Here is a 27,813-nt window from a genome sequence, read left to right as displayed (position 1 = left end):
CTTGGCGCGAGGGTAAACAGACGGGTAAACAGACGGGTAAACAGACGGGTAAACACGCCGGTAAACAGGCGGCATCTGCGGCGTCGTGAGCGCGCAGCGCGCGTCCGCCGCTGCGACTCGGAGGCGGTGACGGCTGCGACGGCGGCGAGCAGAGTCGTGAAGAGTCGGACGGTGCCTCCCACACGCTCCCCCCCCCCCCCCCCCCGTTGCTTTCGGGTCGAACGAAGCCCTGTGGGAGAAGAGAGACAGAGAGACAAAACTAAAGCAACAACAACAACATCAACAACAACAAAAAACTTCTGACGAGTCGAGCGCTCTTGCAGACGACGGACGCCTCGGTTATTCTGTTGCCTCCGGTTTTTTTTCGTCCCCCCCCCCCCCACCACTCGTCCGAGACGCAGTGGCAACAAAGGTAAGGAGGTGGTGGGGGGGCCTTGCAGTCACATCCCAGATCCGCGGGGGTTTTGCCGGTTTGTTCTGTCCGCTGCTGCCGCTGTGATCGCCGCTTTCCCCGTGAAACTCGCCGGTCAATCCCCGTGCCCGCCGCTCTCTCTCTCCTCTCTCTCTCCTCTCCCTCGTGAGCACGTGCGGGGGGGCTGTGCAGGGCTCTCTCGCTGCCCACTGATTGATTGAGCGATTTTTTTTCTCTTCTCAAAAGTTCATTCGGGATCCCCTTTGTGTTGCCCTGTTAGGGGTCAGAGGGGATCCTTGGCTGGCCTTAGAGGAAAGGGTGGATGGGGATGGGTGGGGGTTGGATCTCCCAGTCGGAAGGATTGAATTGGGGCATAAATATTGCAGGCGTTGTTGCCTTATCGGAGTTTGTGACGATACTGCTGCAACAATAATCATTCGTTTGTTAGATTTAAACATGTATCTCAATGCTCTGGTGTTTTCATGTTCTAGATGAATGTGTTAAAGTTTTTTTTATTACTCAAAATCTTTAGTTTAAAATATTGGAACGTCCGTATTCGATGTAAACATTATTTGCTGCTGGGTGGCCGTGTGTCAGGGATGTTTGACTAAGCGACGTTTGTTTTCACGTGCGTTGATAATTAAATGTGTTAATTTAATTGTTCACAATTAGGTAATTTTATCAATTGATATATATAGCAACGTTCAAATGTATTTGTGTTTAACACGTAACAAAGAAATGTGTCATTTATACATGGATGATAAAGCAACAATTTAAATTATAAATTATTTATTGTATCAAGCGTTTTTGTCAGCAAACACAATTTTGATACAATTATAACGATAATAAAGGATCCAAAAATATTTCATATATGTATGGTCTGTTATAAATGTTAAACTTTAAGCCAATACGATTTTAACGTATCGCACCGCAATCGTGCGCGGTGTTTAATTTGTGATATAAATGTTTCATGGCGCCGTTATTAATGCGAATAAAAAAATGTTCGGCGGAAAATTCACATCCATCAGTTTGGCATTGTTGGAGCCAATTATGAATCGCAGAGCATACGCATATAACGCAGAGTCTGCAGACCGGACACAAACTGTACTCTATGTATATCCGTGCATGTCAGATGAAGTGCATTCAAGCCATTGCTTATGACTCGCATTTAGCTCAAATCAATACGGAGCTTTGTCGATGGAGGCCTCTCTCTTTTTGTGCCAGCTCTCCGTACGCGCAGCGGCGCCGTAAACGTACGAGCGATAAATCTGTGCTGAGCGCCCTCTCGTTCTTGAGCAGGCCCACAGATTCTCGCGCACCGTACCCCCCCCCCCGTCCCATCGCCTTCCCCCGACTCCCCCCCCCCCATCGCCTTCCCCGTTTCGCCCCCCCCCCCAAACTCCGTCCACGGTGGGGGGATAGCCCCTTGCCCGCGCCACGCGGCCCGCCAGAGTCCACGTGCGGTGATAACCAAAAAAAGGGGGCTCGCCGCTGCCGTAACAAGGCCGAGGACAACTGGAAGTGATGGACTAATTGTTGCGAATGGGGGTGGGGGCGGCGGCTTTGTTAATGGGACCGGCTGATTTAGTGGCCCGGCAGAGGTCTCGGCTTGGCGTGGCTTGAGCGAACGAGGGCGGGAGTGGGTAGATGCCGCAAGTCCGAATAGAGGAGGAGGCGGTGGCGGTGGGGGGTGGTGGTGTACGAGGCGAGCATCTGCAGGGATTCCTGCTGTCTCGACCGCCGCTTCTGCTGCCGTTACCGCGGCTGCTACCGCCGCTCACTTTGCGTGGAACCCTGAGCCCTTGCTGACAGCCTCCCGCCTGCCCGCCTGCCCGCCCGCCTGCCCGCCTGCCCGGCCACTAACGGCTCTGCCCTCCCTGCTAAGCATGGTCTGACACGTCACCCAGGTAATTACAAGGTGCCAACTTCCACTCGCCCGCCACCGCCCTCGGTCGATTTGGAGACTTCGCGTGCGCGCGCTGAACTCCTGCCGAGTGAGCGGCGGCGCGTCTTCGCGTGCAGGTCGTGTCCCGGCGTGCGACTTGCACCGACCCCCCCCCCCCCCGGGTTACACGATGCAGGTGCACGCAGGTGCGGGACGGGAGGGGGGCAGGCTGCACTCTTTGCTTGTTGTTCTATTCGCTGTCTCGACATCGTTTAGAATTTGTTTTTAAAATACAAATTGGCGGTCCTTAATGTTGTACTATATACGTACACGTCGAGGCGTGTGTATGCAAATGTATACGTTTAGAGCGCGGAGTTTGTGAGTTAATGCGGTTTGCGTAAATGTGCGTAGTGTAAACAGTGTGTTTTTGTGCGTAAGTGTTAACTTATTTAAGCACGTACGAGTGCTGTGTATTAGTTGCATGCGTGCAAAGTGTGTGAAGGTGTATAAGTGCGCATACGTACGTGTTTGAGTGCCGAGTGCGTGTGATGTCAGTTAAAACGGGTACAACTATTGGCAAATGTGTCTTCATATGTGTATATGTACAACGAATTTATGTGTAAATTTGCAATATAAATCAACATTTATATTATATCCTGTGCGTATATATTTATAAATGTGTTCATGTACAAGTGAATGGTAAAAAAAATATCTACGTATGTTTACAATTTAAAGAAACATCTGCACGAGTTTTATGTCTTTTATAACAGTCTGGTTAGCACTTAATACTCTTTTTACAGGTATATGGGTTAAACTTTTGCATATTCACTTAAATGCGGTCCCTTAATATTTTATATCGCAGCAAAAGAAATTCCTTTACGGGTAATTGTTTAAACCGATGTGAACGCAGAGCTAATGCACAACACGTGTATATTTTTGTATTGTGACATTAAATAATGTAAGCTCTTAAATACGTGCATTGCGGTGCCAAAATCCAGTATTTATATGCTTTAATAACATCTTTATTTAATAACATCTGTTATTAAATAAAGACTTGCACCTTCGTTGTTAGAGGAAAATAAAAGCTAAACATTGGGTGTTTATGAATTCCCGCACCACTGTTCATAAAACAGAACAATTGGATTCTAACCGGATTTACTTCCGCGTGCAGCCAAACAAACCAGCGCACCGAATATCACTGTTACAATGGGGCCACGCATCACAACGGCATTTGTTTTTCTTCCATCGGGAGGGGGGCAGCATAACTGAGTTATTTGCGAGCGCGTTTGAAAAAAAAAAAACTCGAAGATAAGCGTAATCCGTGGCAAGCGGAGAGGAAATAATGTGAAGCTAAGCTCATTATTAGGGCAGGTTTTCAGCCCAGATCCCCCACCTTTCCTTGGGATTTCTCGTAAGGGGAACAATTCAGCCGCTCTATAATTAATACTCCTGGCACTTGATGGGACATCATTAGCAAGTGTAGGCAAATGCATCTCCAACATCCCCGGCTCCTGAAAGTGTGTACGTGTGGGGGGGGGGGGGAGGAATTGATAATTTACATCCTCACCGCGGAGCTCATTGCGAAACAGCTTTTTTTATTGCAAGGAAATGAAATGCAGTGGACCAACTCGTCCGGGGTGTTGGTGAAATCCCACGGATGGTGGTGGTTGGCGCAGCCTCTCGCGTCTGTGCTCAGGGCCCAGCCGGACGCGAACGGCTCTTGAAAATAATGAACATTAATTTAGATCTTTATTGCCACCAGGAAATACAAGTCAATTAAAAGTGTTCATTAGCAATTTATATTAAAATGCAGAACGACTGCGCGGTAATTATAAGCGGTAATATTCTTAATGACGTTATTACCGCACTGAGACCCAGTGCGGTGAGTTAAATAATGTTATTTGTATACTGCTCTTCAATTACGGTGGCTTCTGTAAGTCAGTGTTAATCATTTAATACGTTAAATTGGCTTTTAATTTTGGTGGCGGGAGTCCGTTTTTTTTAAGCCTTTTGTGTTTGTCAGAAAGCGGTGCGCTTGAACGTCCATCTGTGCGCCGGAACCGGTACGTGCACGAGGGCTCGCTGCGCGTTCATTCATTATGCGCTTGTGTTACGTGCGTTTGTGTGTTCTACGTAAAAAGGGCTGTTGAGCCAATCACTATTAATGAACGCCAGGTTAAAGCTGATGCAACGAGAACAAAGATGATCAGGATGTTTTTTTGTCTTATTGCCATTTTACTCGGGTTCTATTATACACACTCGCGTAATTCGTGACGTTCTTGTGGTTAATTGAAAGCATTTGGTGCAGAGAGAATCGTTTAAGATGTGCAGCTGCACGCAAACACTGCCGGCGTAATATATCATGACGTTCAGCCTGAATATGAATGCATGGCCTCGGCTAATTATCTCACACCTCAAAACTTTCTGACTTTCCTTCCACAATGATGGAGCATGACGTGCAGGAAAATGTTCAGCGCCTCTTCAAGAGACAACAGGGAATAGAATGTCCACAGCTGCTCGGGCTTTGCCTTCGTTTGTGAAGCAGGGAATCATCAAAGCCATCGCGCTCACCCGACGGTTTATCCATACTCGTTTAACTCCTCTATGCGCACTGCACCGTCGTTCGTCTGCCACCAGCGAGCGAGCGTGCCGCAAGCTTTGCCCCCATCCACTGCCTGCGTGGTATCGAGATGTTAACTACCTCGCCTGGTATACAGGAGGTCGTGGTTTGATCCCGACCTTCACGCCTGCTGTATATTTGAAGTTTGAGTGTCTTTCTCCCTGTGGTTGCGTGGATTTTTCTTCAAGGTCCTCCACTTTTTCCCTCCACATTTTGTGATCAACGTGCCTTTATAGTATTTGGCTGCTACAAATTTCCACGCGATAAGCCACTCCGTTGAGCTATCTTTCGTGGCCAGGTCGCTTCCGAAATATATAGCTACACAGCTCAGTGGGCCTTACCTAGCGAAATAAAATAGTAGTACAGGCGGCGGCAGCGGCAGCGGCATACCCAACGCTTCCAGGACGGACGCCAGAGCGTCGCTAACCGCCGTCTCGAGTGCGCCGAGTCACGCGGGAGATGAACAGCGCGTGCGTGCGCTCGCGCGGAGGGTCCCGCAGGTTGGTTGCGCACCTGCCCAGCGGAACATCCATAATTGATCGGCGGCACGTGTTGCCGACCGCTTTGACTCTGCTTGCTTCACAAGCGCCGCAACGCCGGGGGAGGCAGCGTCTCGCGTCGTCGGAGCCCCGTTGATTTGGCGGCTGGAGCGACGCGTTCGGTTGGGATTTTTTGGGCCGCGGGTTATTTGGGCGGGGGGGGGGGGGGGACGTTTTCTGAACGACCGGGTCGTGTATCGGCTCTCTCGCTCTCTCTCTCTGATGTGCTTCCCCGGTTGGCGCCGTGCGATGTTTTCCGGCGTGATGAAGTCCGACGTTTCTTCCCCACGTGCCGGGAGATTTATTCGGGAAGCGAATACAATTATATTTCGATACTGGCAAGGGAGGTCGCATAAATTAGCTGCTCACCCCGAGCTCTCAATGTCCTGATAGTGGTATTGTCTTTGCGCTGTTCGCCCTTTGGCGTCCTCTGGTCTAACACTGTTTGAGACTAGGCTCTAAAGAAAGCTGTCTCTGGTGTGGACCAATCAGTTTCAAAGACAATGCATATGCTATCAGAGCATGTCTTTTGTTTGCATGTTCACCACAAGTATGTGGTTAATGCAGACATGATTCCTTGCAAAAGGTTTCTGTTTGGTGTTTTAAAATCTTTAGATCCTTTTTTTTATTCATACGAATAAAATTACGCCGTGCCGAGGTAAACGGCACCAACGCAAAATAAAACAAAAGCCTACGCAGCCGGTTTGTTACATTTTGTGGTAGCCGTAGAGATTTGCAATCGTGTAGTGTTTAGTAGTGTGTAATAATAATAATGATAATGGCATCAATTGATTTATGTGCAACGTTTGTTTATAATCAGGTGACAGGTCGTTTAGGTAACGTCCATTTTGCTTGCGAGATATGGGGTGAGCGCGACGAGAAGAATTTGAGCGCAGTTTATTTGAACAAAATCGGTCACGGTCATCGCAATCCTAATAGGAATATACAAATCACACAATTATTCATACTGCCAATTTAACATGGGACCCATAACACACGATGATACCAAATGCAGTGATTTCTCAATACTTAGTACCGTCGTTAAAAACGTTTGCCATTGTATCAGCGTTATCATCAGTCGTGGTCACTCCACTGCTGGATGAAGGCCTCCTAAAGACTGCTGCCATCTCCTGCGACCTGGTGACATGAAGATCCTTCAAGGGTCTGCACGCCTGCTCTCGCCGCCGCTCCATCTCACTGCTCCATCTCACGTCACCGCTCCATCTCACGTCACCGCTCCATCTCACGTCACCGCTCCATCTCACGTCACCGCTCCATCTCACTGCTCCATCTCACGTCACCGCTCCATCTCACATCACCGCTCCATCTCACGTCACCGCTCCATCTCACGTCACCGCTCCATCTCACGTCACCGATCCTCCATCACTGCTCCATCTCACGTCACCGCTCCATCTCACGTCACCGCTCCATCTCACGTCACCGCTCCATCTCACGTCACCGCTCCATCTCACTGCTCCATCTCACGTCACCGCTCCATCTCACATCACCGCTCCATCTCACGTCACCGCTCCATCTCACGTCACCACTCCATCTCACGTCACCGCTCCATCTCACTGCTCCATCTCACGTCACCGCTCCATCTCACTGCTCCATCTCACGTCACCGCTCCATCTCACGTCACCGCTCCATCTCACATCACCGCTCCATCTCACGTCACTGCTCCATCTCACGTCACCGCTCCATCTCACGTCACTGCTCCATCTCACATCACCGCTCCATCTCACGTCACTGCTCCATCTCACGTCACCGCTCCATCTCACATCACCGCTCCATCTCACGTCACCGCTCCATCTCACGTCACCGCTCCATCTCACGTCACCGCTCCATCTCACGTCACCGCTCCATCTCACGTCACCGCTCCATCTCACGTCACCGCTCCATCTCACGTCACCGCTCCATCTCACGTCACCGCTCCATCTCACGTCACCGCTCCATCTCACGTCACCGCTCCATCTCACGTCACCGCTCCATCTCACGTCACCGCTCCATCTCACGTCACCGCTCCATCTCACGTCACCGCTCCATCTCACTGCTCCATCTCATGTCACCACTCTATCTCACTGCTCCATCTCACGTCACCGCTCCATCTCACGTCACCGCTCCATCTCACGTCACCGCTCCATCTCACGTCACCGCTCCATCTCATGTCACCGCTCCATCTCACGTCACCGCTCCATCTCATGCCACTAATTGCACAACTGGTAACATATAAATCTGCAAACGTCCCAGACAGAGTCCCCTTGAAAACGAATCTTGAGACTCGGTAAATAAGAGAAGCGCCTTAAAGTAATCAATGAAAGATAATTACATCGAAGGATTAGTTAAGTCGTTACAACGGATTATTACTTATGGTATCACGTGTTGCCATGCTGCCTTGTTTGTTGTGGACTGTTAACCATAACCGCTCTTGCTAGGATCATTTGCGTTGACTTGCGACTTGTAGGTGCGCTTCATTTAGAATGTGAGCCAGCAATGTGCCCATTGCCTTACTATTACAACACATTTTTTGTTGATGCTGCGACAAACAAACTCTACACGTTCATCAATAACGCGGCGTGTAACAGACAACGTTTCGGGTAATGGCCTGTCTTTATCGCACAAGATGTGCCGTGACGTGCCATGAATAATGGTGGCTACCAGAAACGTCACCCATTATATACTTTTAGTTTTAAGGCAGTGCTTTTGACGAATGCATTGAGGTTTTTTTTATTACGATTAAAAACAGGTGCTTTCGCTTTTACTCACCGAGCCTCTCGTATTTCCGGAGCAACCTCCAACGTCGCTTGGTCATGGGGATCACCCGGCACGATGGCGGTCATAGTGATGGTGGCGATGATGATGTCTCCTTCTGTCAAAATATGACAGCAGTGGAGTGGAGGAAGCCAATTCAATGAGGACCCTCTCACGAGCACTACAAAGAAGCAATCACAACCCTATTGAGAATTTATGGGCTGAATTGGACATCGTAATGCAGTTAAAGTGTCCGACATGAATAAGGCAGCGGAGATATTAAGGGGAGTTTGGAAATAGATTCTACAACAGTGAGCGTGTGTGGACGTGTAGGGTGGGGAGCGGTGGTGTCGCGATTAGCGCAGTGACCCGAGTTTGATTCCCACTCACGGCCAACAACAGTAACAGTGATTATATAATTACGTGAACCGGTCCTGGGCCTCCCCTAGGTCGACTCGGCTTTAAATGAGTACCTAGTATGGTGTGCAAAAACATCACCACTGAGGAGACAAAGGCGGTCGGGCGTGGTGCTGGCCACCCACCCCCTAGTATGCCGGCCGGCCTTCATAGGTGCTACTCGCTAACAGCATTTGCCCCAACTCTCTGTTAAGGCTATACGGGGCATATAGTCTTTGAACGTGTAGGGTGGCTACTCATAAATGAGGCTAGGCACACGGAAAATTCAATTTGAGCCAAACATGGCATGGCAAACGTGACGTGACAAAATTGTTGAGTAGTAATACGGTGCTGATGGTGTTGATACAATCATTCACTGCTGTGCACCATAAGTAATAATGCGGTGTTTAAATGTGCAAATAACAAACCGCACACATTTCTTGCAAGCGGTTCAAATTTAAGTGCGTGTGATACATATATTTTACTGGTAATATCAATGAAATAAAAGCAGTTGAAACTTTGTTCAGATTTTTTCGTGAGCTTTATTGAGGTTGTCTTTTATTTCGAAGCGATTTGTTGGCCGCGTAAATGTCCACGTGATAATACGTCGCTCACAATCGCGATCGGCAGGATCGTGCTGCAGTGAAAATCCTGTCTGTTGCTTTAATTACTGCTCTTGTCTCTTGCTTTTCGTGATTTCACACTTCGTGTACATCCACCTTGATCGCGCTGATTAGGCCAGTAAAATATAATGTCCATCAGGATGCCGTAATTCAGGTCAAATGATTATCCATTCTAAGATGTTAAAAAGAAAAACATTTTTACATCAGACGCTGTCATGTATTTGGACGATTCTTTTTGAGTCGTCTGACTTTCCTCTTGTTGTAATGGTATCTTGGAAAGGATCAAGAGTAAGCCTGTTGTTCCTCTATACTCAGTCTGATAGTGATGCGCTGTGGAGGCCTTCATCCAGCAGCGGATAATGGCTGTTGCTGATCATATTAATTCTAACCAGTCTGCTTAATACACATTTACATTACAATAAAGTGCTTCTTGGTAATTGTATTAAGATAAAATTGTTTCACCACCATGGAGTAAATAAAGAAAACACAGAAAAAAATTACCATTAGTATGCAGTAACTTGCACAGATACAAATATTCAATTATATGCATGCATACGTCTCGATGTAGTTTTTTAAATAAAACATCGTAGTCTCAGGTGTTAATTTCTGGACGTGTACTTTTATGTACATAAAATAAAATAACCACTCAACTCTTTCGAGAGGGGTGCGGCGGTGGCTCAGTGAGGAGCTCGCTCCTATGACCCTGGTGACCTGTGTCCAGTGCTGGCGCGTGGCTAACATCAGCGGCGAGGGACAATCTGAGCCACACCTGCCCGCCCCAACTTCACCAACCCAACTTCACCAACCCACACATAATATATCAAGAATGGCGAAGTATGGCCAAACACCTCCAATGAACGAACATGGCTTGGCGAGCGCTTCATTGGTGTTATTTCACCTATATATACGTTTGTAAATTCGTACCCGTAACTAGCTATTTCTCAAATATAATTCTTGCCACATCCTATGATGCCACTGCATCACAATTTGAACTTTGACAAACATGCAGGTGTGCTGTCATTTCTGGAGCAGTTTAGAGACGGGTGAAGGGTGGAAGCACTTGGATGAAAGGCCAGGGGATGGTTTCCACTCGCGGTGAAAAATCAACTGTTGGGGTTGGCGGCACACGCAAGGACGGGACTGCATGCCAACGTGCGACGACGTGGCAGTTGAATTGCCTTCAATATCAAATGTGATCTAGCAGTTGAAAGTTGAAACAATGGCTGCAATGCTAAAGTAAAAGTGAGAAATACGAGGTAAAGGTGCAGCCCTGCAACTGCTTGGTTCACGCCACTGCTGGCAGAAGGGTCTCCACTAGAAGAGCTTTTATGGACAGCATTTTGGCCTACTCTTTCATGCCGGCCAGACATCCTTAGAAGAAGTGGAAATAATACCCAAACTTTACCCCCCCACCATCCCACCTGCCCAGTTCACAGACCCGCACTTACCAGATTGGAGAAGTATGGTCAAATAACCCGTATGACCGACCCCGTGTATGAAGCGGCCTTTCATCCAACAGTGGATTGACACAAAGACTAAGAATAATTATTTACGTTGATGGAACCGAGCGTCACATTGCTGTGATCGCCATTTGTCTACGATGATGTTATGCAGCATAACGATTTCTCGGTGTAAAAACTTAAGTTTTCGGCGCGTTAAGTGCAAGGGTAAAGGTAAAAAAAAACGAAATGACCATTTTGCTTCGTCCTATTATTATTTTTATTGTGCCATCATTTTTTATAGGCGGCATTCAGTAGCAGGTGTATGCATTCTCTGCCCGACTCCAATTTGCATATTATATTATTAAGGCCATAGACACAGAGAGAGAGAGAAAAAAAAGCGATTTCTACAGTTCATTACACAGTTGTCTGCAGCAAAGATGGTTTGATGTGAAAAAGTAATGAGCAAGAAAGGGAATAGGAGCGTGACCCTTCATTGTACAATCTTAAGCCTTTGGCCATTTCCGCCTTCGAGAGGGCTTAACCCATAAACCGCTGACATTCTGCTTGCTTATCTGCTGCCTTTAACTGAAATCCTGGTGGATAATTGCACCAAAGTAGTTCGGCATATTTGTTTGCCTACAGCCGTGTCCCCCCCCCCCCCCCCCTTAAATTCCGCAATGTCTAACAACTTACTCTGAATTTCCCAGCAGCATGGCATCTCACGTTCACTCTTTTTGATTTATTTTTTTCGTGGCAAGGTGCTTAATTTGAAATCGTGGGTTTTGGGAGTGTTTTGGACGAATTGGTTAAGCAAGTTATTTTCAGTGGAGAAAAAAAAAGGGGTTTTGCTATAAACACATTTTCCATGATGTGTCCTAATTGGCTGCATAAATCTACTGTGCTGTAAAAAAACAGAGAGAGAGAGAGAAGAGCTTTCCCGGAGCGAAATCTTCACCCGTATTTACCAATTCATTAAGACCCAGTGATGCGAGCTTAGCGAGAGGGCTCTGGCAACATAAATCAGGTTCCAATATAATGAGCAACTTCACTTTATCCAATGACTGCGGGCGTCTCAATGCAACGCGCTCCAGACGAGGCTTGCACGGGGCGGCGAAATAACGGGAGGCCAGGGAAGGAGTGCGGCCACGAAACTCGCAAGTCCGTTTCCTTTCAGCGAAAACATCTGTCAGGAGTGTCGAGCGATGCCTCCGCGCTCCGCTCACCGTCGGTGTGGAATTATTCCGATGGGCAACGATCCGCGGTGCTCCTTTTGATATTGATGTTACGGCCGGACCGCGTAACCGCGCCCGCAATTACAAACAACGGTTAATTCGGTTGTAAATATGCACCATTGATGCTTTAAAAGCGTCGGCTTGAAAATGCTTTTGGGCGGAATGGGGAGTAATTACGCAGTTCTCACGAGTGTGTTGTATTAAGTTGCAGGCTTTTCTTTAATGGATGAAATTACTTGTGTTTACTTGCAAAGGTCGCGGGACACAGCTGACGCATCGCTGCGAATGTGGCAAGAAAAAAATACGGACGAGAAAAAGATGACAAAATAAGAAGCCACGAGATTGCTTCATGAAATGCAGTTCATACCAAAACATATTGTCGAATAATAATAATGGTATTCGTTTACTCAGTAAATCCTCACTGAGTCTCAATACTAATTGTTCTTGAGGGTGCTGCCTTTGATTGCGGAGTAAATTCTCCTTTGATTCTTGACTTAAAGCTTTCGTGACTGCAGGAATTCATATTCTTTGGGTCTTTCAGTAAAGTCACGTAAATAACAAAAAAACTACGACGTTTCGATCGCAACACAAGCGGTGTCGTCGTAGTTTTTTTTTACGTGACTTTACCAAAAGACCCAAAGAATATGAATTCCTTTGATTCTTTCTGCTTTATTATCATCATCATCACCAATGACCCATCTACGCTGGACAGAGACCTCCACCGCCACCCCCACGATGCTGTGGTGTAACAATCCACCCGAGACGATTCCATCGCTCCGTCTCCCACAGTGAACGCACGTCCTCCCTGACAGGTTCCGTTCCACGGCTGCCACTCCCATTCTGAGTCTCGACCATCGGGCCTTCCCGCCCTTGTAGGTCTAAACTCTCGTGGCCACAGAGAAAATACGTTCAAATTATAGTGCTCACGAAGCCCGTGGCAATCCTTCTTGCGCAATGCCTTCGGCAGGTACCTTGCTATCTTACCTCCTACGATAGAAAATTTCGTGAATTAATGAGAAAAAAAGTGCTTCACAGTCGGAAGCTTTTATTTGCAAAGTTTGTATGTACTTATAATCTAAGAACCGACTGGAATAATTAGCTTGTCCAAGCGAGATGGGGCAGGAAGAAAATAAAAGTCGCCGATTAAATTTGTTTTTACAGAAATGCATGCAGAACAACATACATCAACTCAACAATGCGGTGCAAATTATCAGTGGAGCAGCACAAACTGAACTGACATTTCCACATAGCCACAATGATATGAATTAGTTATACAAAAGTGGTGCGGTGATATAATTCTAACTTAATTCAAAAGCGACCTAACCCTCAAATAACAAAATAGATAAGAAGAAAATACGTTTACTTCACATATCTGTCTCTCCACGTATGAAAAATTAAAACACATTTACACAACCCCATCGGCCCTACGGCCTTCTGGGAGTGAATCATTTCTGCAACATTCCATCGGTACAAAGCAAACTCTGGACTGGTTTAGACGTAGAGTGTCTCATCAGCAGAGTCAGGTTTGCTTGAATCGATTCTGATGAAATATAAACAATGTGTTACAAAAACAGCCATAAGTCACTTTTAAATTGCAAAAGGGTCTAAAATTGTCTCATCGAGTTGGTCTATTTACACATAGATGGGTCTCGGGCATGAGACTTTCACATTGGTACAGTGAGGGCAAGCTTTGGATTGTTGGCCACATTTTGCTAACTTTCGCCACATACTCAGATGTCTTTTGGCATTCTATCACATCCGGCAGCGGCGAGCAGTCTTGTCTCACAGTTAATTTTTATTAACTCTCTCTCATCATTCTCACACCATTCGCTCGCTCTCTCTCTCTCCCCCTCTCTCCCTGGGGAGCAAAATGAGTGCCCTTTTCCTTCCTGTCACTGGTGTGAAATTGTCTCGTAGAAATGTCTTCATTTTCCACATAATTGCTCTGGCGCTAAGGTTCAGGAAATGAAAAATAACCTGTTATCTTTGTCACGGGCGCAATTCTCTCCTTCTCTTTTATTATTATTATTATTTTTTTTTAATTCATTATTATTATTATTATTATACATATCCCCCCCCCCCCCTCACTTTTCCACAGGGCCCTCTGTATCCCCGGCAATAAGAGAAACGAACATTCTATAATGTGACGCCCGCACGGTGGGACGGGGGAAATCGTGCGGCAAAGTGCAAGCCACCCGCTAAAAAGTGGCTTTGATGCATAAAGACTGCATTGATGCGCGTGTGCAGTCAGATGTCACAATTACAATATAAGAAACACACCCGTAGGTTTTCCCATCATTATACGGTTCGTTCCATATAATAAAGATGAAAATGTTAAGTTGTATTAGCATGTTTATTTAAACACATTTGTAATCTTTGTTTTATTTTACAACAGAGCGCCGGTATTGTTTGTGTTTTACATGTGCAGTGCACGCACGCTGTGAGCACGTGTGTGTGTGTATGCGGTGAAGTGTAGCTGTTCGTGCTCTACGCTACAGACCCGGCGACCTGAGTTTGATTCCTGCTCATGGCCACCAATACCAGTGACGATTATCTGAACCGATAGCCTCAACCTCCAATGGGTGGGTACCTGGTGCGGTGTGTAAACATCGGTAATAGGTAGACAAAGGCGACCAGGTGTGGTGCTGGCCAGCCACTCCTTCGTGTGCCGTACCGGCCTTCATAGGTGCTTGCAAACAGCTCTTGCCCCAAAAGTATATTTATTCTATATGGGGGATATTTGTCTTTGTGTGGAGGTATACAATGCAGATTATTGCGTGAGCTATGTTGCAGTGGTCTGTGCACTGCACTACAACTCCAATGAACCAGGTTTGAATCCTGGCCATGATGCACATAAACATTATGATTGTGTTCGCTAAGCCTAATATTGGCAATTCCAAAATGTTACAGCGTAAAATTATTGATCATAAGATTGCCAGTTTAGATCCTTGTTGGGTAGTAGACGCAACCCATGTTCCCTCCTGAGGTCAATTGCTTTGTGGGGGTTAACAGTGGCTGTACCACGAATAGAATGGATACCGTTGTAACACTTTGGAATTCCTATCACTGGCTCGGGACCACCACCGGAGCTGAGCTATACCCGCTGCTAAGCTCACGAGTGAAACTAACAACAACTTTGCCTTGGCGTGGTCGACATCGGTGCCGGGGAGACAAAGGCAGCCAGGCGTGCTTAGTGTAGCTTTCCACGTCACCCATCTTATTACATTTTTAGTTAATTTAGTAAATTATTTTAAAAATGTATTTTGAATATTATTTGCATGCCGAGTGTCTGTTGCTGATGTGTCTTGTTACAGCGCTTTGAGATCCTTGATGAAAAGCGCTGTATGAAAGTGATTCTTATTATCGTTTGCCTCGCCGGCCTTAATAGGTGACTCAACTAACAGCACTTATCTCTGTAGTCGCTGTGGCTGTAATGATCGTGTCTTGCTCATTTACTATGAAGCCTCCTCTTTTGCAAGGCAGTGGCCTGGAAGGAAGAAAAAAACAACCCATAGAATGAAAGTACCAGTAGCAGGCATTCAAATCTCTTTCACTGCCAGCCCCACATATACAGCAGTCGATCAAAGAATTCTATCGTACACCTTGCCCTGCAGGACGCTTAGTGTGGGATGCTGACTCCGGCTTCAAATATAAAAACAAATTCTGCAGAGATTCTAAAAGCCTCACTATTTCCTTACCGTTTCCCAGAAGCCTTGAAGCATATTCAGTAAACTTGTTCAGAGACTTAGCTAGTAAGATATAGTGGCGTGTTTATTGATATAAATAAATAAATAGAAACCCAACTGCGTGGGAAGTGTTTGGTACTTGATAGGTGTTCTCGCATGCGTGCGTATGTTTGGCTGCCCGTGTCTTTTTCTCCATCGCATCCTAGGCCGCAAGCCCATTGCTTTATGTTGCTTCAAGTTGCCACCAGCCAAAAATGGATGCTGGGACTTACAATTCAGAGATCGCAAATGATAAAACAACGGCCAACATTCTAAACCACCCACCTCTGTCCACCCAGCATGGCACCACCCACGTTCGATCAGCAGGTCACTTGTGGTTGGGTAAAGTGTGGATACTCCCGGCCCTTCCAAATCACCAATATAACGATGACGATTTCAGTTTCACGTAGCTCCGTTCACGCCATTGCATCTCACAACGCAGCACGGTAACGGCGTCCGTGCTCACATTCCGAGCTCTTCCCTCTAGAGGGGCGACCGAGAGCTCCCTCCAGCGGGAGGCCTATCCACCAGCAGCGGCCTGAGCAGGCCATTGCAGGGGCTGCTCCTCGACCTACTTGTGCTGCCCATCGCGTATCCTCGTTTCGGAGTCGAGGCACACCTTGAATTAATGGAAAGTTGCCGTTAGAAAAAAAAACCACCCACACTCGCTTCCCTGTCCCTGGGTTTCATTTGAGTGGCAATTGTCGCGCTTTCAAATGGATAGAGACCACTTGTAAACTTGCTGGCACAAAGGCGAAGTGTAATCGCAAGACAGCTGGATTTTATTCTCGACCACAATGGGATTCAACTGTGAGACACGACTGAATGAAGGATGTAGGTGTTTGAACGCCCATGCTTGGTTAACTGGGTATAGCCCCAGTGATAGTCGAGTGCTAAGTGCGCTTGTCACCGAGCCAGATTGCACATGGTCGCAAGTTCTTTCGTGAAACGTGCCACATGCGGCGCCGGTTAATGAGGCGCTTTAGAGGCACAGGGTTAGTGGATCGCACGGAGATCATCACGTGCTTGAGACTCCCATCTCGTTGGCCGCATATTGGTGCGATAGAAGGCGGTGAATGAGGCTGTACGCCAGGGTTTTCTGCACAGTACACTGGAGTAACGCTCATTGAGCAATTAGCCCTCCATTCCAAGTAGGACGCAGGATTTCCTGGGTAAATAAGGGCTATTGTTGTGAATGGAAATCGCAAAGTGCAATCCTGTGAATCTTTTAGCAGCCAGAATAGTTTTGAGGGAGAGCCTTTCCCGGTCACGGTGAATGCCCGGCGTACTGCGAGTAATTAAATAACTCTGAATCACTTAATTTTAATTACAATTTACATGTCATTTTAACCTAAGACAGTTGATTTACACATGCGGACTTAATAGTCAATCACTAAATATTTACAATTTAATATTTACAATGTTGCAACACAATTTCATAAATCACTGCTGTACAGTTTAATCTCAGTTACTTCCCATCAATGTCTTCCCCTTCTTCGTCGGGCCAACGTTGGTGTAGATCAACAAACTTTAATTTTACACCGAGGTGGTCGAGCTGAGTAATTGGGTCAGGAGCAGCGGAGTGGTGAATCATCGCTGTGATGACGACGATGCCTCCTCCTCCTCCTCCGTGTTTGTGAATCGGGGCACTCAGTTCCACGTTCTGTGGTTATTCTGTTCTGGGTGATGACCACAGTTGCCGCACACTAGTGGCGCCACGATATTAACTACCTCGCCTGGTATGCAGGAGGTCCATGGGTTCGATCCCGACCCTGACGCCTGTATATTTGGAGTTTGCACGTTCTCCCCGTGGTCGCGTGGATTTTTATCTGGGTCCTCAGGTTTTTCCCTCCACATTTAGCGTCAACATGCATTTAGAATATTTGTCTGCTATAAATGTTCACATGACAAGCCACTTCATTGGGCTATCATTCGTGGCCAGGTCGCTTCTGCAAAAGAGCTACATCGCCTAGGAGGCCTTACCTGGTAAATTATAAATAGTTTAGTTTGTTTATCGACGTGAAGAAGATGTGTACTGCTTGCGGTTCACTGCACATCCGATTAGCACGGTTGGCTCCATACGGTGCAAAAGAAGTTCAACATACACACGTACATTGCGTTTGTAAGGTTGAATATATTTTCTGATGGACTTCGGAAACGTATTTTGTTTATTTGTAAGATAAATGTAAAAGCTGAGAGGCGGAGAGCTTTGAATGTGACCTCCAAGGGAACGGGTTCACCGAATTTCATACAACAGATAAGTAAATGGCTTTAGAAATGGTATTGCACATATGCATGCCATCTCTTTTTCGCGTGCAACTTCATTACGGTGCGAAAATGTTCCGGTCAAAGTTTTCGGTTTATTAAAAAAAACTAAAACATTTATTTCAGGTAACCTTTTGGCTTACCACCAATTCTGGCTTTTGATGGTTTTATGGTATTTGCAATGAAGTGAAGACTAATACAAGCCCGGTGTCATTATGCGCTATATTAGTACATCAGGGCCTGGAGCCACAACAAAAATCCTCCCCGCCCCAAAAACGCTCCGTGGATTTCTTCATCCCGACATGAATCTAGAGTCGTTTTATAGACCTCCATTTCAAAATATATACAAAACAATCTCAGTTGCCTCCCATCCGGTTTGATAAACACGTTTGTATTAAATGAAAGCATGTTCCTTGCACAGGGAAGATGAATGCTGTTAAGACAGTTTTGAGTGGCCAGAAACTTAGACCCTCAAATCAATGGCCTTGACTTGTCAGCTTTGGAGAAGTGGCGTTTGCAATGTCTCAGGAAGAAGTGGACCTCACTCCAGATGTTGATTAACGTCACACGTTTTATAAATGCGGTATATGCAATCCCTTTTCCTCAAATGGTTTGTGATTAATCTGCCCATGGCATTGCTCTGAGAACTATAACGGTTTCACTGAGATAACATTCGTAAATATGAAGCCACTTACGTAGGAGTAGACAAAAACAAAATATGCCCCCTCTCGCATTATAGACTGTTGGGGCAAGTGCTGTTAGCGAGCACCTATTAAGGCCGGCATGGCGCACGAGGGTGAGGTGTGGCCGATATCACACCAGCCATCTTTGTTCTCCGCAGTGCTGATGTTTAAATCATAGGGAAGGCCCCAGTACCGGTTCAGATAATTGCCACTCATGTTAGCCACTGCCATGAATTGAACTCAGGCGACCAATTTCATAGCACAATGTGTGGCACTATGCCACCACTCCTCGCATGAATGTAGGAATAGAAGCATGCATACGCACATGTATCAACACGGTTGGCGACGTATGGTGAGAAAGGAGTGCAACATACATACATACATATGCACACAGGCAGATGCAGAAGTGTTATATTTAATTTTGAAATGTGGTAGAACATCTTGAAGTTACATTATAGGCTTCAATGATATTTCTGGGATCAACTCTTTGACATGGAATGGGTATGGAGTCTTCTGCTATTAAATAAGTATTTTTAAATACATCCACTAGACAATAGACTTATTTCAATTGATGTACTGGCCATGCATTTATCAATCCACCGCTTGTATAAAATGCCCCTCCATGTTGTTTCAGTCATCATGGGGATTGTTTGACCATCCTGCACCATCATGGTCAGTGTTGGTTGGTGAAGGGGCTGGGGGGGCAGGACTGGTTCAGAGAAACTCGCGTCGTTGAGTTGTTGGTGGCGCAGTGAGTGAACCGCTGGGGTGGTATTTGATGCGCCATCATAATTCGGTGATATTTATCCTGTTTACCTCAATAGTCATCTGTATGGCCCATCGTCTGTACGGCCCTAGCATGTCTCAATCAACTGTTGAACACATCCTCACAGTTCGTGGTTTTGCTACAATGAGGATTTGCTTGCTGGCTGCAGAGAATGTTTTCACCCATTCTTACAAAGCATCTTCAGTGTGACTCGAGCTTGAAATGGTAATCACACACACATGCATTCTATTCCATACCTCCAAGCTGCTTGACCTACAACGGCAAACTTTACACGTGCTTTACTCCTTGAGGAGAAACCTAATTGCTAGTTGCATTGTAAGCGTGCGACAGTATTCAACTGAGTACAAAGTCGCATCTCATCCGATCGTCACGTATCCACCATTTCCAACTAACCGCCCACCAATGATTTGTTGATAAATTTCAATGCCAGTGGTGCAAAATAACAAACAGCGAAACAGTCAACACGCAAGATGGGCCTTTGCCCGAAACGTCGGCAATTGTTTCTTCTTCGGTTTAAGACCATAGTTTGATCGAAGGAAGTGCTGAGGTTTTTTGGGAAAATGTCTAAAGATTGTTTACAAATCAGACCTTTTCACAAATTCGCGTCCACCTCGGTCCCCAGCGATTTGGATGCGGGAGGTTGTCCTGTATGATTTTTTAAAGTCTTATCATCATGCTGGAACGTGTTGACGTAACATGTTTATTTGTGTGTGTATGCATGTATAGGCGTGTTGCTTATCCGAATAATGAACTCTGCAGTCAATTGACTTAGTGAGGCATGTGTACGCTTTAAGGAACAGTTGCTACGGTTTTTCAAAATCTCACAATAGCCACCCTCATTATCATCATATCTGGCCAGTGCCCTGAAAATAACAAAACCCTACAGGCCAGCACTTTAAAATTAATGATGAAATAGGCTTTTCATGTGGCTGAACTAAATTAATCATGAGAACTTTTTTTCCACTCTGAGCTTTAAACTCACCATGGCCTCTTTTTCACTTAAACTTCGGAGTGGGTGGGGGGGTATATACATATACACATATTCAGTTAATAATGGGAACTGGCAGTGCCACTTCAGTGGTAGATATGCTGCGGTGATTTTCTGTTGGGACATCAACCGTGCATTCAGCATCCGTGCCTCGCGCTCTTCCGACTCCAGCCCGCATTCTCAGATGAATATTTGTGGTCGTGCAGATTTGTTTTAGTCTCGTCGAGTTCTCGTTACGTCTTTATTTGCTCGCTTGCTTTTCGTGCCATTTTTTGCCCCGATTTTATCTCATGTCAAAGCGAAGAAGAATATCTCACGTCATCCGAAGAGGTGAGAACTGCATGCGAATGCATTGTCTTGAGCTCAATTGACAAAAACCTGATATAATTACTCCATTATGAACTCAAACAGAGCAGTACAACATTGCTGGTGTGGTTTCTGGCGTGCACTCCTTTCGGTCGATGGCTTTGGCACAGCTGGCCTCGAACATGCGGACATCTGAATGCACCGCAGCACCACACGGCACTCTGTCCTTTCGTGAGATCCTCGCGAGTGACGGTGTCCGTCATGTAAATGTGGTCACCACAAGGTCACGTGTGGCAGGGTGGACATGTTTGGCCAGGCTGTAAGGAGCAGGTCAAAGCACCTTCTGGCATCATCATCATTGTCATGGTGCATGGGCAGATTGCCCCGTGAAGGTGTCCACTGCCCCTTTCGTCATTTGTTTCCACTTTCATCTGTCTTGTGGCAACATGCTCACGCAGTGGGCCACATCTTTTGGGCACCAATCTCTTATGTCGTCATCAAGCCATGCTCTGTTAGGTCTTCCTCTCTTTCCGGTTCCTTCCATTGTTCCCAAGTAACACACCTTCTGTGTAAGGGCTCTCTAGAGGTCCGTCAAGTGGAGGCCCTACTCCCAGCAGTGGCGTGAGCCAAGCAATTGCAGGGCTGCGCCTTTCTCTACTCGTTTTGTTTTTGCCACGAGCATCGGGGCAAGTGCTCATCGACGTTTCAGCCGAAGGGGATATTTTCGGGAATCTTGAGCAGAGCGACGTGTAGCAGCCAGGCAGGTTTTTTTTATTCCCTAAAAGCCGTCTAATTAAATAGCTCATGTCTTAAATGCGCTCTTTCTTTTGTTTTACCATTGGTTTTTCTCTCATTGTCAATTTAGTTCACGGTTTAGTTAACGGGCCTTGATTTTTTTTGGCTACCAATTGCTAACAACGCCATTATATTATACAAGGCATCGCCATGAGTCCTGAAACACCTCCAACTGTGTTACCCACTCACTCTTCATTCTCATTCCGTCTTAATCTAAACTGAGCTGCCTTTTTGTGGTTAAGTGGCCTATGCTGCTAATTGCTTTGTAATGTGTTAATTAATTATCCTGCCTTGGCATCACTTGCTCCTGTTGATTCCACTTATCATACTAAATAGCTGCTTATCCGTTGTGGCTCTTGTCATTTTTTAGTATTATTATTATTAACCACGCTTGAAGATGCTAATCTATTGGAAGAAGAGAACCCATTTTCTGGTTTTAACTATAACCAGTATAATTGTTGGAATTACTTCCAATTACTCAACTTTGAGCTGCATAGCACCCGATGTTACTCATCGCAGTGTGCTTCACATGCAGTGATATTGCCGTGCCAACAGCCTCGAATACGTCTTGGCCTGGTGTGTTGTGTACTTGTGTTGGTCTGTGTTGTTCTGTGTTGGTGTGTGTTCGTGTGTGGGTTTGAAGTGCAATGGTTAGCGCGCTGCACTATGAACCCGGTGACCCGAGTTCGATTCCTGCTCATGGCCAACAACAGTGACGATTATCTGAACCGGTCCTGGGTCTCCTCTAGGTCGATTCAGCCTAAAATGATTACCTGATGCGATGTGTGAACCGCACCACTGGAGAGGCAAAGGTGGCCAGGCATGGTATTGGCCACCTGCTCCTTTGTGTGCCACGCCGGCCTTCATATGTGCTCGCTAACAGCACTTGCCCCAACAGTCTGTTTAGGCTATATGGGGAACATTTGTTTGTGTTTGCATGTACCTGTGTTCGTATGTGTGTGCGTGTCTCAGTAGTGGCAACGCAGTGTATCGCGCACTTTGCTACGAACCTGGCCTTGGTTAACATTGGTGTTGATGATCTGAACTGGTGCTTAGACTCCCTGTGGTCGACTTACCCTTAAATAAGTACCTGGTGCACTGTGAAACCACCAGCACTGGGGAGACAAAGGTGGTCGTGCATGATGCTAGCCACACCAATCCCTCTTGCACTGTGCTGGCCTTCATAGGTGCTCACATACACAGAACTTTCCCTAACAGTGTGCATGTCTTTAACAGAATCTATGTATTTGTAGTCAGAGGAGAGATGTATTTGTTAGCGCGCTCCATTTCCTGGGTTTGACTCCTGGTCATGGACCTGCATTTATTTTTCCTCCTTTGGCTGCCATTGAATCACCACTCCCATCTATCAGCCATCATCCCTTCAAGCATTCGTCTGCTTTCTTTTTTTAACCGTCAATATGATGTCTATAATTCTGTTTCGGTCATTCATGTGTTCATCTTTCTGTCAATGCGGAGCATGCGTGCTGCTGCTTTGCACAATATGCAGTTTTTGTTAATTTTTCTTGCCAATGTGCGTTTTTTCTATCCACTTGTCAAGAGCGTGCCACGTGCACTAGTTGAAAATTTTCCTTTACACAGACACATTGGAATGTTGCTTTTCTTTATCAAATCCACTGAGCCTAAAACCACTGCAACCTGCACACGCTCGGATCTTTATTTTATCGTTTTGATCTCCCTTCTCGTTCAAGAATCGCTCTCCGTAATTTTTAGCAATAATTATCAAAACCATTTATAATGACGAGGTGGTATAAAATGACGTTGAAAAGAATAAAGTAGTTAAAGTAGGAATCACAAGAGTTGGGGAAGGAAAATCTCTCACTGCCAAGGCTGCTCGCCGTGATACGAGAAGATATTTCAAATTGTAGAAATAAAGATGTGATAATAGAGGAAATAATGACATCTCAGAATTTCTGACTATGTATTCATTATGATAAACTGATTGAAATTAACTGCAAGGCAACAGTGTGCGCACCTTAACAAAGAAGACTGGCAAGTTGGGACGAAGGTAACTCATGAGAAAATCAAAAGTCGCATATCGTAAGCCTGCTAATTAAAAACGAAATCGTTTTTGGAGGAGCATAAATTGAGAGCAAAATGGAGTGTGTGGAGTAGAATGAGGCGAGTGTCGTGCATTAGGATAAACGCTGTTGGGCAAGAGCTGGCAAGAGATGCTGCATATCGTGTGGTCAAACCAGAGTGTGGATCATGGGCATTCGCTCCCCATGTTTTGATTCATCGGAAAAACTCAGACCTAGATGGGTTAATTTTTTTGATGGATCTAAATGTATGTTTTTTTTTATTTTGCTTCGGATCGATTCGAACGCAGGAAAGGTCCCCACGTCCGCGGCGCTTTTCTCGAAGGAAGTGAGGCCACATGGCATCGGGTGACGTCGTCGATGCTGTCGGCACATTTCTACTCTCGCCCCACAATGTTGGAATCCTTAAAAAAAAATGTAATTCTAAAAATGTTAGGATCCGAAAAAGAAGTATACAAAATGTAAAATAATATCAATAATACTAAGTAATATGAACATAATAATCATACTTCTAAAATAATAATCCTAAAATAATGCTCAAAATAATACGAAATTGTCCCTAAACGTCAAAATACATTAAATGCATTAGTCACTAAAATAATATACATATGAAGGCTGTTATATTGAAATAGATTCTTAATTCCATCATTTCACTCATGTGTTCAGTGCCATCCAGTCGAGTAACTTCAGACAGAGTGCTCACGCTAAGCTTCTATAACGTGATATCATATGTGGAAATATATTGTGCTGGTAATTTTTCCTTGAAATGGGGTTAGTTTTTTTATCATTCAAATATATATTTAACATATTTAGTTTCCAATATATAAATGTTACAATTTTTAACACCTCTCCGTTTTTGCGATATCACATGTGCACGCGCGCGTGTGTGTGTGCGCGGACGCGCTGTCCTTATTGACAGTACTGTAGGTTTTCACCCTACTCACCTTCATAATGTATATTCTGCAAGTTTCATAGAATTTGATTTGCCCTTAATCTAATGCGTTCACACTGCTGGCCAAAAGAAAAAAAATCGCTAAATCATTTGCAAATAAAAGGAAAACTTCCGAAGCGTGCACGCTGACCTTAGCTGGTGTGAAGGCCCTGTGCTGTTTTATCCGCCTGGATCGTGATTATGAATTTATGCCCTGACTCAACGTTCTCCTGATGCTTCTCTGGGCTCCCTTTGGCGCCCCAATCCGCAGCATTAACATGTTTGCTCAAGCTCCCCCCTAACACGTGTCAGAGAGCTGGACTTTAGGAAAACATCCAGAAACGATGATTCTGACCTTTGCATAGAGGCGGGGTGGGGTGGAATGGGGTGGAATGATGGTGAGATATGGAGGCCACTTAGGACTGCATTGGCAAGGGTAGTGTAAGCAACTCGGTGGGTTCGGAATCGCTCGTGGGCTGAGAAGGTCGGCGTTGGTGTGCCGCTGTGAGGAAGATGAGGTTGTGACGGTGGGCGCTGCCGTGCGCGCCGGATGGAGGAGGTTGGGCGACAGAGATCGGCGCCGGGGGTGACACCCCAAAGTTGGTGACCCAGGGGATGACCTCAAGCCAGAGGGCGGAGGCGGCAGTGTTGGCGGTGGTGATGATGATGATGGGACGGCAAGGAAAGGTCCAGGAAGTGGCGTGTCGACCGTACAATTGCCGAGGGGACTTTTAAACAGAAGGACAGAGCCATTGGCAAGATGGCATAACATTGGACGCGCCGACCTCTTGACCTTGATCTTGACCTCAGGTATTGCCATAACTCCAGGATGCACAGTCATTTCCCTTTTCTGTCTTGGAAACAATAGAACGCGCCCCGCCACGTTATTAGCGCAAAGCGCAGACATCTTCATTTCAGCGCGAGACTGCTTAGCCACGCGGGTTTTCTGCACCGAATCGTATGCCCGTTTGGTAAATCATACGCAGAGCGTGTGTTAGAGACACCTACCTAGAGAGCAAAACATGCGTCTATGGGAGGCAGTACAGCAACGAGGTTGCAGACATGTATTTACAGAGTTTTAATGAATGTGCCAGTGCATGTGTGGGTTCTCTCTGGGCACTGTTAATTCATTCTGCCCACAACAACAACAATAATAATTTCATTCAAAATTGGCTTTGCCGAATATCCAGAGCCGCAACTTGTTAAAAAAGAGTCTTGACACATCTAACTCGTAATAATAATATTGAACAGAGACGCTACCTAATAATGTATGCTGTTACGTAAATTATTACGTGAAATTGCCCCCAAAGCAGAGCGAGTTTAAAATAAAGGAATGAGAAAGAATTCTAATTGACTGCCATGCAGAGACATGCAGTGAGTTGTAAAAATGTTCACGTGATGTCCCAAGCAAAGCCACTCATCAAAAGGCGTCATGTGATTCGCTCGGTGTAAATAAATGGAACCGATTGTGAGTGTGACCCCACGCATGTGAGGGGAGACGCTGATGTGCCGTAACAGTTAGATGCGCTGGACAGAGGTCGCCGGTTCGATCTCCCGGCGCGGTTTGAACGATGGTGTGAGTTTCTCTCCCACCCACCTTCCCCCCCACGTGATGTAACGATGTAATGGTTCGCGGCGCACTGAACTTGCAACGGTTCAATTCCATCTCCTGGTGCGGGGCAGTTGAAACAATGGGGCAAGTTTCTGACATCCTCCCCTCCCCGCCTCGATGCAGCCAACAGTATAAATGGGCACAGGGTGAGCAGGTGATTGGCAGGTCAGGTGTGGTGGGGTGCAGCGTGGGTAATCCTGCCTTTCCCGAAACAGAAATGAGTCCAAATATCCTCTAGCAATTGACTCTCTAGAGTTCCATGTAGTGGAGGCTCTTCCCACCAGATTTTAAGTAAACAAAACATGTTTTAATTCTCCTCCTTAATTGTATATTTGTTATTTATTGTATAAATTGTGCATTTAAAATATATACATGTAATTGTTGTTGTTGTGGCGATACGTCAAGAACTATCTGTGCTCTCCGGTTGCCTGGGTGAAAAGTGGCCTCTGTGCTTGCTCAATCCTGGCCCAGCTCAGCTCACAAACTCAATAAACAATAAACAATCCGGCAGTGTTGCTCGCAAGAAATCGCAAGGCTGCAACATTCTCACCTCTAAACATTCATCCTCATCACCACCGCCACTAACGACAAAGATCCCCGGTGTAGCCTTAACAGACTGTTGGGGCAAGTGCTGTTAGCAAGTAGCACCTATGAAGGCTGGCACGGCGTCACGAGGGTGTGGGTGGCCTGCACCACGCCACTCCGCCTCATAGAGCCTTAATAGACTGTTGGGGCAGGTGTTATTCGTGAGCGCACATGAAGGCCGGCACGGCACACGATGGGGTGGGTGACCAACACCACGCCCGGCCACCTTAGTCTCCCCCACGCCGCCACCACCGCACACGTTTTCAAACCGCCGTTTTTGTTCGCTGTTGTTGTTGGTGGTGCCGAAGTGGGTTTGTCTGCAGGTGAGAAGTCACGCACGCACGCGATCACGCGTCCTCTGCCTGGCCACACTCGTGAGATGAGCTGACAAAGTAGGAGGAGGCGGGGCGTCGTCTCTCTCATTTGGCCCATAATTCAGAGAGGGGGCCCTGCTTGCTTGTTGATGAGCCCTTGAAAGCCGCGTGTTAATAAGCCAGTGGAGGCACTTTGATCAACCACCCCGCTTTAAATTGGGAAAATATTTAGTTTCAAATCTCGACATTTTTCCCGACTAAGCACATTTAAGTCACTGATGATGGTTGTTCTCCCGTGGGTTAACATTTTGCGTTTATATATTTATTCATATATTTTTAAAACCAATGTAAATGTATGTGTTTCATTATTTGTGTGGATTATTATCTTATGGATTCAGATTGTGAACATATATTTTAACTTATTGCCGAATATAGAAATAAAATAAAAGTTGGGATTTTGTGTCAATTTCTCATTTTGAGACCTAGATCAAGTATAGCCGTGTTGTCAAATTGTTTATCGTGTTTGAGTAATATATGCAGTTCCTCCTTACTATGTAACTTTATTCGTGTAGTTTTGCCGTTCGGATGCGTAGTTTTCTTTACATTTTAATGTGGATAGCGTGATGTGTGTTTATTTATTTCGTTATATTAGTTCTTTATATAAAAAAACACGCTGTTTTTGTGTGCACATGTTGGGATATTTTTGAAGAAAGTGTTTGATTACGATTCTAATAAAAACATATATTACGCAAAACGGAGGTCAATAAGACTAACCCTAAAAGTACAAATACATCGGTCAATGCCTTTCATCCAAAACGTCACCTGCGATATATTGTTTTACATTTAGGGAATTTCATTGACAAAC

General features: G+C 45.9%; 1 protein-coding gene across 9 annotated transcripts in view; it reads left to right on the top strand.

Annotated features, from left to right (window-relative positions):
• The window catches only part of LOC133342575 (forkhead box protein P1-like), a 397,236-nt gene that overhangs the window by 103,990 nt on the left and 265,433 nt on the right, over window positions 1–27,813 (top strand). The window contains exon 1 of one of the 9 annotated variants that reach the window (XM_061551774.1): window positions 24–412. The exons of 7 other annotated variants lie outside the window; for them this stretch is intronic. The gene's annotated coding sequence lies outside the window, so the exon portion shown is untranslated. Of the gene's footprint in view, window positions 1–23; window positions 413–2,118; window positions 2,320–27,813 lie in introns of those variants that run through there. One more of the 9 variants, XM_061551775.1, reaches the window with a different exon arrangement.

Source organism: Lethenteron reissneri, chromosome 15, assembly GCF_015708825.2.
Source record: "Lethenteron reissneri isolate LAM-NWPU_2019-01 chromosome 15, ASM1570882v1, whole genome shotgun sequence".
In the NCBI taxonomy this organism is placed as follows: Eukaryota; Metazoa; Chordata; class Hyperoartia; order Petromyzontiformes; family Petromyzontidae; genus Lethenteron; species Lethenteron reissneri.
Note: the sequence above shows the minus strand (reverse complement) of the source record. Positions and strands in the feature narration are given on the sequence as shown.